Source organism: Thermobia domestica, chromosome 13, assembly GCF_964235325.1.
Source record: "Thermobia domestica chromosome 13, izTheDome1.hap1.1, whole genome shotgun sequence".
NCBI lineage: Eukaryota > Metazoa > Arthropoda > Insecta > Zygentoma > Lepismatidae > Thermobia > Thermobia domestica.
Genome location: NC_137466.1, coordinates 207,528,342 through 207,541,743, shown reverse-complemented (window position 1 = coordinate 207,541,743; position 13,402 = coordinate 207,528,342).

The following is a 13,402-nucleotide window of genomic DNA, read 5'->3' as shown; positions in this document are numbered from 1 at the left end:
AACAGGAATCTTAAGTTTCGGGAATTGCCTACTCTAACATCCCTCTCAACCAGTGACGACGCCAGAGGGGGGGCAAGGGGGGCGAGCGCCCCCCTGGTGGCTACTACTGCCCCCCTGAATGCCATCCAGATTGCCCCCCACACTCTTACAATCATAAAACATTCTACCTATAGTATTTTATATCAGTATCATAACCAATCTCATTGTCAGATCGTACTATCTATACGTTTACTATGTTGCAGATTAGTCCTCAAGCTTTGTTCTTTGAGCGTCTGGGTATGCACGCATATTTCTGTTTTCTATTAGCGCCTTTTGAGGTAAATTTTAGTTACAGTTCTTTCTTATGAATTTTAATTACTGTGCCTAGCGAACAATAGTAGATTTGGTCGACTTGTTTTCTTCTCATTGGATCAACTTCGATTAGAAACAAAAGAAAGGTAAAACCAATTACATAACTTGTTTGTATTTATCCAGTTTTGAAGTTTTCAGTTTCATATTTTGTTTTATTTAAAGGTTCTATACTTCTATTTCCTTAAACATTATTCTCGGCTTTCAATATTCGGAGGATGGGCTTATAAAACAGCTTAATTTGCGACTACCAGGGCTTAATTTTTTGAAGAAAAATATTGTTTTCCCTTCCTGCAAATGATAATAATAATAAATGTATGGAATTAAATCGATTAAATATTTAGCTCCCAATAAAACGTATTGTCAGAGTGCTGATCTTTAGTTATTAATTGGTACCGTATGTACTAGTGCTCCCTTACTTATTTTGTTTCAAAGTACTGACATGACGTCTACCATATTGACTAGAAGGGTGGAGCTGCTGAAAAATTCGTAGCCCAACCCAGGAGTGCACGCAGAATGGTGAAGTCTCACTTCTTCTACACTTCCCCCGAGAGTCAATATACTGCCTTGTACAGTGCTCCAGTTTTGCAGAAGTTAAAAAAATCTGGAGACTTCCTCGCACCTCTGTTCGTAACACTACCCTTATCAGATCTAAAGTTCAATCAGATCTAAGTTTGGGAAATAAATACAGGCAATAGTTTGACGGAGCTAAATCTGGGGAATAAGGATGATGGTCGACATTGAAATCCTAGATTATGCAATGCTAATTGTGTTCGCAGGGGTTCGATGGACAGGTGTATTCTCTTAAGGTTCCTGTGAACTCCCCCTTGTCCGAGCACTTCGCCTTTTCGCCACCAGATGCTCACTTTTTCATTTAGAAATCACTGCTGGTACCTCTACTGGGAAGAACTGAAAGATCGTACCGCTCAGTTTGAATGTGTCCAGGATATCCACACTTGAAGTGGGCGGGGAGAGGAATCCAACAGTTTTTTTTTTCGTGCACCTGCAGTCAGTCAGAGTCTATTTATACAAGCCGTGTTGTTCAGCCGCAGGGCAAAACCTCAACCATTGATGAGTAACATAAATCTTTTCTTTTTGCAGGTAGGAATAGAGTTTTGTACGAAAAACGGGAATTCGGTTGCAGAGAACGTCATTCACATCGCGTTGACAAATTATCTTTCGTACGTTTATCACATGAAACTCTTTTCTTTTTTTGATTATTACCAGAATATGAGATAAAAAGAACCTAAATGGTTCTTTGTATACAGAAAACAGACAAACAATACTAATATTTTCTTACATATCAGTATTATATGATTTTTTTTCTGAAGTGTATGATGCATGAAAAATGGACAAAATGAATTTTGACTTTTCTATTTGTCCCTATCCTTCTGAGTAGAGAGAATGATGTGGCGCATCTAAAGGGCCTGCAGGGCCCGAAACATTGAGAGGCCCAGAACAGAAAGAGGCCCATTTCAGTTTCGAAGTTAAACTTTATAATGTTAAGATGTTAAAAATTATGTGATATTCCAACTATATCTCATTTTTACCTATGAAGACAGTAACACCTGAGGGACTATTTAGTAAATTAAATGCCAACAAAACTTTTACTGACCAGCGAAAACATTATGACCACTCGCTACTTTTTGAACGAAATCATCGGGCTGAGATAAGAGCTACAAGGCATAACACAACCGCGCGCCAAACACGTCAAGAATCTCACTCGATTAGTCAGTGTGATGCTTGTGCCTTGAATGGGGAAGGACGACGCTATATCAGGGTGACTAAGTGGCTGGGAGCTTCATTTCGGAAACAACGCGACTTGTCGAGTTTTCGCGATCTGCCATGCTTATGTATTTCAAAGATGGGAAAAGAACAGTGAAACCAGCATCGAACCAAACAACAAAAAGTGGGACGACCACACCTCATTAAAAATGTCGGATGTCGTAGACTCTCGAATTTGGTATAGCAGAATAGACGAAAACTATAGCACAATATAATAATAATAATAATAATAATAATAATAATAATAATAATAATAATAATAATAATAATAATAATAATAATAATGTGCATTTTTTGCATATGAGCAAGTTGTGACTCACTAGATAGAACATAGAAAGTCAAAACTGTTCTCTGTAAATTTTACGTGACTCATGAATGTGGAAAGAGGGGGTCCGTTTAACATTTTTGCGGGGAGGCTCATTCGTCCTTACTTACGCTACTGAGAGAATGTAAGGTAAAATAATAACACCAATATATATATATATATATATATATATATATATATATATATATATATATATATATATATATATATATATATATATATATAGATATAGATAGATAGATAGATAGATATAGATATAGATAGATAGATAGATAGATAATCCTGGCGCAACAGTCCCTTGTGATCTGAGCCTGCAGCGGGCTTATGTTTGTAGTAAGCACAACCACACCCAACGTCGCCGGCTGTCTAGATTGAAGTCCGCTATCTTTTAGTTTCCCAACTTTTCTCTCGATATTTGGTCAACACAGAAATGTTTGAGTGCCACACCGGGAATTAATCCCTGGACGATGCACACCGTATCACTTTCGCTAATCATTTGGTAAAATTCAGGTTAGGGTGGTACTGAATTAATTTTGGAATATGCCATTTCTCATAAGGTAAAGTTCAAAAGTATTGTGACATAATTAAAAAGCTCATTATCAACCACGTATTCTTGCCTCTAATATCTCTAAAAGTTTTCGAGTTATATGTCAAAAATGGTTGAAACACTTGAAGTTAGTTTAGTAACTTGAAGAAGATAGTGGACTTATACATACATGATTAGAATTGCTCCAATTTTTATTTTTATTCTTCTTTCTCGTAAAGAAATACAAAATCATAATTTCAACCATTTTGGTACATTTTTCATAATTTGAAGCGCGAACAGCCGGTTTCTTTCCTTACGTTTTGAACTTGAGATTTATATTCTCCTTGTCACTTATCGTGAAAGTCATATAATAACATGGGTCACAAAGCTAGAATATCTTATGCGACAGAGGTAATGACAATTTTTGTCATTTCATCTCTCAAGATCTGTTAAATTTGACATTTATTGAATGATATCGGTTTTATAATACGAATAAATTTTTCTCAATAAGGTGCGTATAGTGGTCGTAAGAAATGGCAAAAGCTACCACTGACCTTTATAGTTTGATTCATGCTTTTTCGATCATGGTATTCCTCTTAAATTTTGCAAAGGACAGTATCATTTTAATTATCTTAATCTAATTTCCTAAAGCATCTCATTCGTACGCTAAAAGAAAGATTTCTATTTTTTATGTATAAGAATTCAGGGGATGCAAATTTATTCAAAATTCCTTTACAATTAAAGCCGCCTAAACAGATATTCCTTCGAGATTTCTGTATTTTGAAAACAATTCACGATTTCAGTTCTTTGTATTTACTTGTTTCCATGTTTATTTATATCAATACTGTATGATCAGTTCCCAGAATTATTTTAGTTCCCCGGTAAATCCATTTATAACAAGCTCCAAATACTGCTACAATTTTAATGTGGTTTCAGGAGAATCTGCATATCTCATCCTTTTGTTACTCTCTATATATTCATCTACTACGTAAACAAACATCAGTGAAAGAAAGAGGCTGAGAGCTAACATGTGCTCCGTGAGGAACGTTGTCATACCTTGCACCGATATATCTAGAGAGTCTAGTGTTGCCACGAGACGAAACGAGACAAGACGAGGCTTCTGGCTGTGTCGTCTCGTCTAGAAAAGATGTGTCCGTCTCGTCTCGTATCGAATGGTTCTGTCTCGTCTCGTGGCAACACCAGAAAGGCTGAGGCCCACAAAAGAGCTGTTAAACCAAGTGGTTAAAATTATAACTTTTAACCTAGTTTGGTTAACAGAGCACAACACAAAACACGACTGCAATCCTCCAGCAACGACTGCTTAGTTTCGACTGAACCCGTAATTACTTCGATAGGAACATTTGTCAATACCGTCAGTACAGACGAAAGGCAAGATTTCCCCATTTATTCTGATATCCTTTTTTCAGAACCCCTGGCGCCACTTCAACAAATAAGGAGGCCTATGTAACGTTCCCATTTAAAAAATGGTTTATCTTCGAATAACAGCATAAAAGGATAAAAAAGATAAATTTTATTGTCAAATCAGAATCTTTTTCGAAACTCATTGTCGAGAAAGGCTGACACGTTTCTGTCTTGGTTCGGAACGAGAAAGACCATGAAACAATAGTTAGTTACTGATAAAATTGCCACTTCTACGCATACTTGTACTTCTATTAAAGGATTTTTATACGTAGATATCTCCACCAGCCCCTGGAATAAAATCTTCTGAAACACTGATCTCAATAAACGCTTTACATTTGTATTTGAATCTGGAGCACTATCACAAAATAATTAAACTTGAATCGATTGAAAAATGGAAGTGAAAGCTGTTTGTAAGAATCATTTTTTAAAAAGTGCTTTAGGTATTCCCTGTTCTTTGTAGGGTTTGAAACGTTGAATCATTTGGATCATTTGAAATAATAAAAGATGGTATACATTTCGAAGGCAAATAATTTATTCCGAGTTAATAAATTTTTAAGCAAATTCAGAAACTGTGTTTTTCGAGACACGAGACAAGACGTTTTACGAAACGTTTCGTATTGTATCGTGTCTCGCTTCAAAGAGTCCTGTCTCGTCTCGTTGCAACACTAAGAGAGTCTTACGCATTATCTTTCCAAGAAAATGAGCTAGAAACTTGAAAAGCACATTCAGTCAATTGTTATCATAGAATATACTATGGGCATAGCCGCTGATGTGTAGAAGGTGACACAGGCGGAATTTGTTTTTGGCGAGTTGGAGCCGTGGGGCTCTATTATTTGGATTGGAAACATTGGTTCAAAAATATTTTACATTTAGCACACATACATATACACTTATCATACGCACACACACACACATACGTACATGTGTGTTACATATACTTTAATTAATGTGTGGATCTAAGGACAAGGTCCGGTTCGCCCACCCAAAAACCGCCTCTGGGAGGTGGATTGGAAGCGCACCCCTGAAACATAGAATTATGCTAATCGTAATCTTCTGAGATAGACTACCCCCCGAGGGATAAGTAAATAAATAAAAATAGTTTATTAATGTTTATCTTCCGTATACGATTAATTGAAAAATTTTAGTGTCTCAACAATGAGAGCCATATACAGGTGATCCTGCGTTCCTGGCGGAACTTCCCTAGTTGCGGACAAAATTTCATACTATAAACTCTTTTCGGCTCTCTCCCTCACGGTAGTTTTTTTTTTTATCTATTATCTACTCCCTTGGAGTAACTGTTGCTCTGTATTTTCACGGGCTTGCAACCGTCAGAATGAATATCTTGGCTGCCTTCCCAGCTACCCAATCAGCATGCAATAGATACATGCAATAACAATCAAATCCCACACAAACTACTCTACCCATCAAATATTTTAACATGGAAAGTTCTTTTACGCAACGTATTTCGTTTGTTTAAAATGGAATAGACCTAAATACATGTTTTTTTTAATGTTTTTCTGGAGATTCGATAGCGAGACGGCTCACATCAAAAAATGAGAGAATTAGTGCTCTGACAATCTGGTAGAAATACAACATGCCATATGTACATTACTGTGATTACATTGCTATTTATTCAATGATTATTTTGCTTAGAGTTTTCTTACTCTCCAGGGTACTCTTCAAGGATATACAATTACTCTTCACTTATGTCGCGAAAAAATATTCAGCTTGCAAATTTATTTCGAGAGCTTCTCATTCCCTAATACATGTTTATACTCTCAATTTGTGCGTACAACCGACAAACTTACACAGAATCTCAACAGAGTTCAAATGTGAGGTGTCTGCTGTGAAACAAAGGTTATATGGGAGGGGATTTTAGAGTGCAGCTCTAGGAACACTGTGGGCTTTTAGAGTGTAATTCTAGGAACGCTGTAGGGGGCCATCCCGCTCCACCTGAGACAAAAAAAAAAAAACAAAAAAAAAGAATGAAAAGAAATCTGGCGGCACACAACTAATTCACACTGGTTACAAAGCAGGCACAACAAAGTTCTGAATGAAATATGTTTATTTTTTTGCACTATTCCATTTTCCGAACAATAACATTTACCGATGACTTGTTAGCCCCTCCACCACAGCCACCATGAAAACAAATTCAATCGGAATTTGGCCAGCTCGTTTGATCACGAATAATTATCGTTTGATCAAAAGCATAATGACGTATTACACACAATTTGGCTAGGGCTTGTTAGCCCTTGATAATCGGCATGTATCATTCCATAGACATTTCAATCGTAAATAGGTAAGCAAAGTTTCGTTAGTTTCTGGTAGAAAGTATGACAGATAAAGTTGATTGTTTATTTAACAATGGTGGCCTCTAACAATGAAACTAACAACAACAACTGAAATCGACAAGTACCATTTCATAGATAACTCAGTGGTAATCCGATGGGTGTGCCAAGTTTGCTCAGTTTCCTGTACAAAATATAGCAAGGTTGATTCTTTGTTTAACGATGGTGGCCTTCAACAATGAAACTAACAACAATATGTGGAATCAACACGTACTATTTCCTAGATATTTAAATCTTAAATGGGTGTGCAAAGTTTGGTTAGTTTGTGGTAGAAAGTATGTAAGATAAAGTTGATTGTTTATTTAACAAAGAAGAAATCCAATGATTTTTTATTTAACAATGGTGATCTTCAACAATGAAACAAAAACAATATGTGAAATCGACACATCCATTCCATAGATATTTCAATCTTAAATGGGTATGCAAAGTTTGGCCAGTTTCTGCTAAAAAGTATGGTTGATAAAGATGATTGTTTATTTAATAATGGTTTCCTCTAACAAGAAAACTAACAACAATATGTGAAATCGACACGTACCATTCCATAGACATCTTAATCGCAAATGAGTGTGCCAAGTTTGGTTAGTTTGTGGTAGAAAGTATGGCAGGTAAAGTCGTTTGTTTATTTAACAATTTAGAAATCCATCGATTGTGTATTTAACAATGGTGGTCTTCAGCAACGAAACTAACAACAATACATGAAATCGACACGTAGCATTCCCTAGATATTTAAAACTTAAATTTGTGTGCAAAATTTCGTCAGTTTCTGGTAGAACGTATGACAAAGTTGATTGTTTATTTAACAATGGTAGCCTATAACAATGAAACTATCAGCAATATGTGAAATCGACCCATATCGTTCCATAGATATCTTAATCTTAAATCTTAAATGAGTCTGCAAATTTTGTTTAGGTTGTTGTAGAAAGTGTGGCAGAAAAACTTGATTGTTTCTTTAACAATGGTGGCCTTCAACAATGAAACTAACAACAATATGTGAAATCGACACATACCATTCCCTAGATATTTCAATCTTAAATGGGTGTGCAAAGTTTGGTCAGTTTCTGTTAATAAGTGTGGCACATAAAGTTGATTTTTTATTTAAAAATGGTGGCCTCTAACAATGAAACTAACAAAAATAAGTGAAATCGACACGTACCGTTTCATAGATATCTCAATGGTAAATGAGTGCGCCAAATTTGATTAGTTTTTGGTAGAAAGAGTGTAAGATAAAGTTGATTGTTTATGTAACAATTTAGAAATCCAAAGATTGTTTATTTAACAATGGTGGCCTTCAACAATGAAAGAACAACAATATGTGAAATCGACACATACCATTCCATAGATATCTCAATCGTTCATAAGTGTGAAAAGTTTGCTTAGTTTGTGGTAGAAATTATGAAAGATAAAGTTAATCGTTTATTTAACAATAGAGAAATCCAACGAATGTTTATTTAACAATGGTGATCTTCAACAATGAAACTAACAACAACATGAGAAAACGACACATATCTTTCCCTAGATATTTTAATCTTAAATATGTGTGCAACGTTTGGCCAGTTTCTGGTAGGAAGTATGGCAGATAAAGTTGATTGTTCATTTAACAATGGCGGCCTCTAACAATGAAAGTAACAACAAAAGGTGAAATCGACACGTACCATTCCATTGATATCTCAATCGTAAATGAGTGTGCCAAGCTTGGTTAGTTTGTGATAGAAAGTATGGCAGATAAGGTTGATTGTTTATCTAACAATGGAGAAATCCAACGATTGTATATTTAACAATGGCGGCCTCGAATAATGAAACTAACAACAATATGTGAAATCGGCAGGTACCATTCCCTAGATATCTCAGTTGTAATCCGATGGGTATGCCAAGTTTGGTCAGTTGGTGGTAGAAAGTATGGCAGATGAAGTTGATTGTTTATTTAAAAATGGTGGCCTTCAACAATGAAACTAACAACACTATGTGGAATCCACACGTACCATTCCCTAGATATCTCAATCTTAAATGGGTGTGCAAAGTTTCTTCACTTTCTGGTAGAAACTACGGCAGATAAAGTTGATTCTTTGTTTAACGATGGTGGCCTTCAACAATGAAACTAACAACAATATGTGGAATCAACACGTACTATTTCCTAGATATCTCAATCGTAAATGAGTGTGCCAAGTTTGGTTAGTTTGTGGCAGAAAATATGACAGATATAGTTGATTGTTCATTTAACAATGGTGGCCTCTAACAATGAAAGTAACAACAATAAGTGAAATCAACACGCACCATTCCATAGATATCTCAATCGTAAATGAGTGTGCCAAGTTTGGTTAGTTTGTGGTAGAAAATATTACAGATAAAGTTACTGTATATTTAATAATGGAGAAATCCAACCATTGTTGATATAACAATGGTGGCCTTCAATAATGAAACTAACAACAATATGTGAAATCGACACATAGCATTCCCTAGATATTTCAACTTTAAATGGGTGTGCAAAGTTTGGTCAGTTTGTGGTAGAACGTATGGCCGTTAAAGTTGATTGTTTATTTAACAATGGTGGCCTCTAACAATGAAACTATCAGCAATATATGAAATCGACCCATATCGTTCCATAGATATCTTAATCTTAAATGAGTCTGCAAATTTTGTTTAGGTTGTTGTAGAAAGTGTGGCAGAAAAACTTGATTGTTTCTTTAACAATGGTGGCCTTCAACAATGAAACTAACAACAATATGTCAAATCGACACATACCATTCCCTAGATATTTCAATCTTAAATGGGTGTGCAAAGTTTGGTCAGTTTCTGTTAAAAAGTGTGGCACATAAAGTTGATTTGTTATTTAACAATGGTGGCCTCTAACAATGAAACTAACAAAAATAAGTGAAATCGACACGTACCGTTTCATAGATATCTCAATGGTAAATGAATGCGCCAAATTTGATTAGTTTTTGGTAGAAAGAGTGTAAGATAAAGTTGATTGTTTATGTAACAATTTAGAAATCCAAAGATTGTTTATTTAACAATGGTGGCCTTCAACAATGAAAGAACAACAATATGTGAAATCGACACATACCATTCCATAGATATCTCAATCGTTCATAAGTGTGAAAAGTTTGCTTAGTTTGTGGTAGAAATTATGAAAGATAAAGTTAATCGTTTATTTAACAATAGAGAAATCCAACGAATGTTTATTTAACAATGGTGATCTTCAACAATGAAACTAACAACAATATAAGAAAACGACACATATCTTTCCCTAGATATTTTAATCTTAAATGTGTGTGCAACGTTTGGCCAGTTTCTGGTAGGAAGTATGGCAGATAAAGTTGATTGTTCATTTAACAATGGCGGCCTCTAACAATGAAAGTAACAACAAAAGGTGAAATCGACACGTACCATTCCATTGATATCTCAATCGTAAATGAGTGTGCCAAGCTTGGTTAGTTTGTGATAGAAAGTATGGCAGATAAAGTTGATTGTTTATCTAACAATGGAGAAATCCAACGATTGTTTATTTAACAATGGCGGCCTCGAATAATGAAACTAACAACAATATGTGAAATCGGCAGGTACCATTCCCTAGATATCTCAGTTGTAATCCGATGGGTATGCCAAGTTTGGTCAGTTGGTGGTAGAAAGTATGGCAGATGAAGTTGATTGTTTATTTAAAAATGGTGGCCTTCAACAATGAAACTAACAACACTATGTGGAATCCACACGTACCATTCCCTAGATATCTCAATCTTAAATGGGTGTGCAAAGTTTCTTCACTTTCTGGTAGAAACTACGGCAGATAAAGTTGATTCTTTGTTTAACGATGGTGGCCTTCAACAATGAAACTAACAACAATATGTGGAATCAACACGTACTATTTCCTAGATATCTCAATCGTAAATGAGTGTGCCAAGTTTGGTTAGTTTGTGGCAGAAAATATGACAGATATAGTTGATTGTTCATTTAACAATGGTGGCCTCTAACAATGAAAGTAACAACAATAAGTGAAATCAACACGCACCATTCCATAGATATCTCAATCGTAAATGAGTGTGCCAAGTTTGGTTAGTTTGTGGTAGAAAATATTACAGATAAAGTTACTGTATATTTAATAATGGAGAAATCCAACCATTGTTGATATAACAATGGTGGCCTTCAATAATGAAACTAACAACAATATGTGAAATCGACACATAGCATTCCCTAGATATTTCAACTTTAAATGGGTGTGCAAAGTTTGGTCAGTTTGTGGTAGAACGTATGGCCGTTAAAGTTGATTGTTTATTTAACAATGGTGGCCTCTAACAATGAAACTATCAGCAATATATGAAATCGACCCATATCGTTCCATAGATATCTTAATCTTAAATGAGTCTGCAAATTTTGTTTAGGTTGTTGTAGAAAGTGTGGCAGAAAAACTTGATTGTTTCTTTAACAATGGTGGCCTTCAACAATGAAACTAACAACAATATGTCAAATCGGCACATACCATTCCCTAGATATTTCAATCTTAAATGGGTGTGCAAAGTTTGGTCAGTTTCTGTTAAAAAGTGTGGCACATAAAGTTGATTTGTTATTTAACAATGGTGGCCTCTAACAATGAAACTAACAAAAATAAGTGAAATCGACACGTACCGTTTCATAGATATCTCAATGGTAAATGAATGCGCCAAATTTGATTAGTTTTTGATAGAAAGAGTGTAAGATAAAGTTGATTGTTTATGTAACAATTTAGAAATCCAAAGATTGTTTATTTAACAATGGTGGCCTTCAACAATGAAAGAACAACAATATGTGAAATCGACACATACCATTCCATAGATATCTCAATCGTTCATAAGTGTGAAAAGTTTGCTTAGTTTGTGGTAGAAATTATGACAGATAAAGTTTATCGTTTATTTAACAATAGAGAAATCCAACGAATGTTTATTTAACAATGGTGATCTTCAACAATGAAACTAACAACAATATGAGAAAACGACACATATCTTTCCCTAGATATTTTAATCTTAAATGTGTGTGCAACGTTTGGCCAGTTTCTGGTAGGAAGTATGGCAGATAAAGTTGATTGTTCATTTAACAATGGCGGCCTCTAACAATGAAAGTAACAACAAAAGGTGAAATCGACACGTACCATTCCATTGATATCTCAATCGTAAATGAGTGTGCCAAGCTTGGTTAGTTTGTGATAGAAATTATGGCAGATAAAGTTGATTGTTTATCTAACAATGGAGAAATCCAACGATTGTTTATTTAACAATGGCGGCTTCGAACAATGAAACTAACAACAATATGTGAAATCGGCAGGTACCATTCCCTAGATATCTCAGTTGTAATCCGATGGGTATGCCAAGTTTGGTCAGTTGGTGGTAGAAAGTGTGGCAGATAAAGTTGATTGTATATTTAACAATGGTGGCCTCCAACAATGAAACTAACAACACTATGTGGAATCCACACGTACCATTCCCTAGATATCTCAATCTTAAATGGGTGTGCAAAGTTTCTTCACTTTCTGGTAGAAAGTACGGCAGATAAAGTTGATTCTTTGTTTAACGATGGTGGCCTTCAACAATGAAACTAACAACAATATGTGGAATCAACACGTACTATTTCCTAGATATCTCAATCGTAAATGAGTGTGCCAAGTTTGGTTAGTTTGTGGCAGAAAATATGACAGATAAAGTTGACTGTATATTTAATAATGGAGAAATCCAACGATTGTGTATTTAACAATGGTGGTCTTCAACAATGAAACTAACAACAATATGTGGAATCCACACGTACCATTGCCTAGATATTTCAATCTTAAATGGGTGTGCAAAGTTTGGCCAGTTTGTGGTAGAAAGTATGGCAGATAAAGTTGATTGATCATTTAACAATGGTGGCCTCTAACAATGAAAGTAACAACAATAAGTGAAATCAACACGCACCATTCCATAGATATCTCAATCGTAAATGAGTGTGCCAAGTTTGGTTAGTTTGTGGTAGAAAATATTACAGATAAAGTTACTGTATATTTAATAATGGAGAAATCCAACCATTGTTGATATAACAATGGTGGCCTTCAATAATGAAACTAACAACAATATGTGAAATCGACACATAGCATTCCCTAGATATTTCAACTTTAAATGGGTGTGCAAAGTTTGGTCAGTTTGTGGTAGAACGTATGGCCGTTAAAGTTGATTGTTTATTTAACAATGGTGGCCTCTAACACTGAAACTATCAGCAATATATGAAATCGACCCATATCGTTCCATAGATATCTTAATCTTAAATGAGTCTGCAAATTTTGTTTAGGTTGTTGTAGAAAGTGTGGCAGAAAAACTTGATTGTTTCTTTAACAATGGTGGCCTTCAACAATGAAACTAACAACAATATGTCAAATCGACACATACCATTCCCTAGATATTTCAATCTTAAATGGGTGTGCAAAGTTTGGTCAGTTGGTGGTAGAAAGTGTGGCAGATAAAGTTGATTTTTTATTTAACAATGATGGCCTCTAACAATGAAACTAACAAAAATAAGTGAAATCGACACGTACCGTTTCATAGATATCTCAATGGTAAATGAGTGCGCCAAATTTGATTAGTTTTTGGTAGAAAGAGTGTAAGATAAAGTTGATTGTTTATGTAACAAATTAGAAATCCAAAGATTGTTTATTTA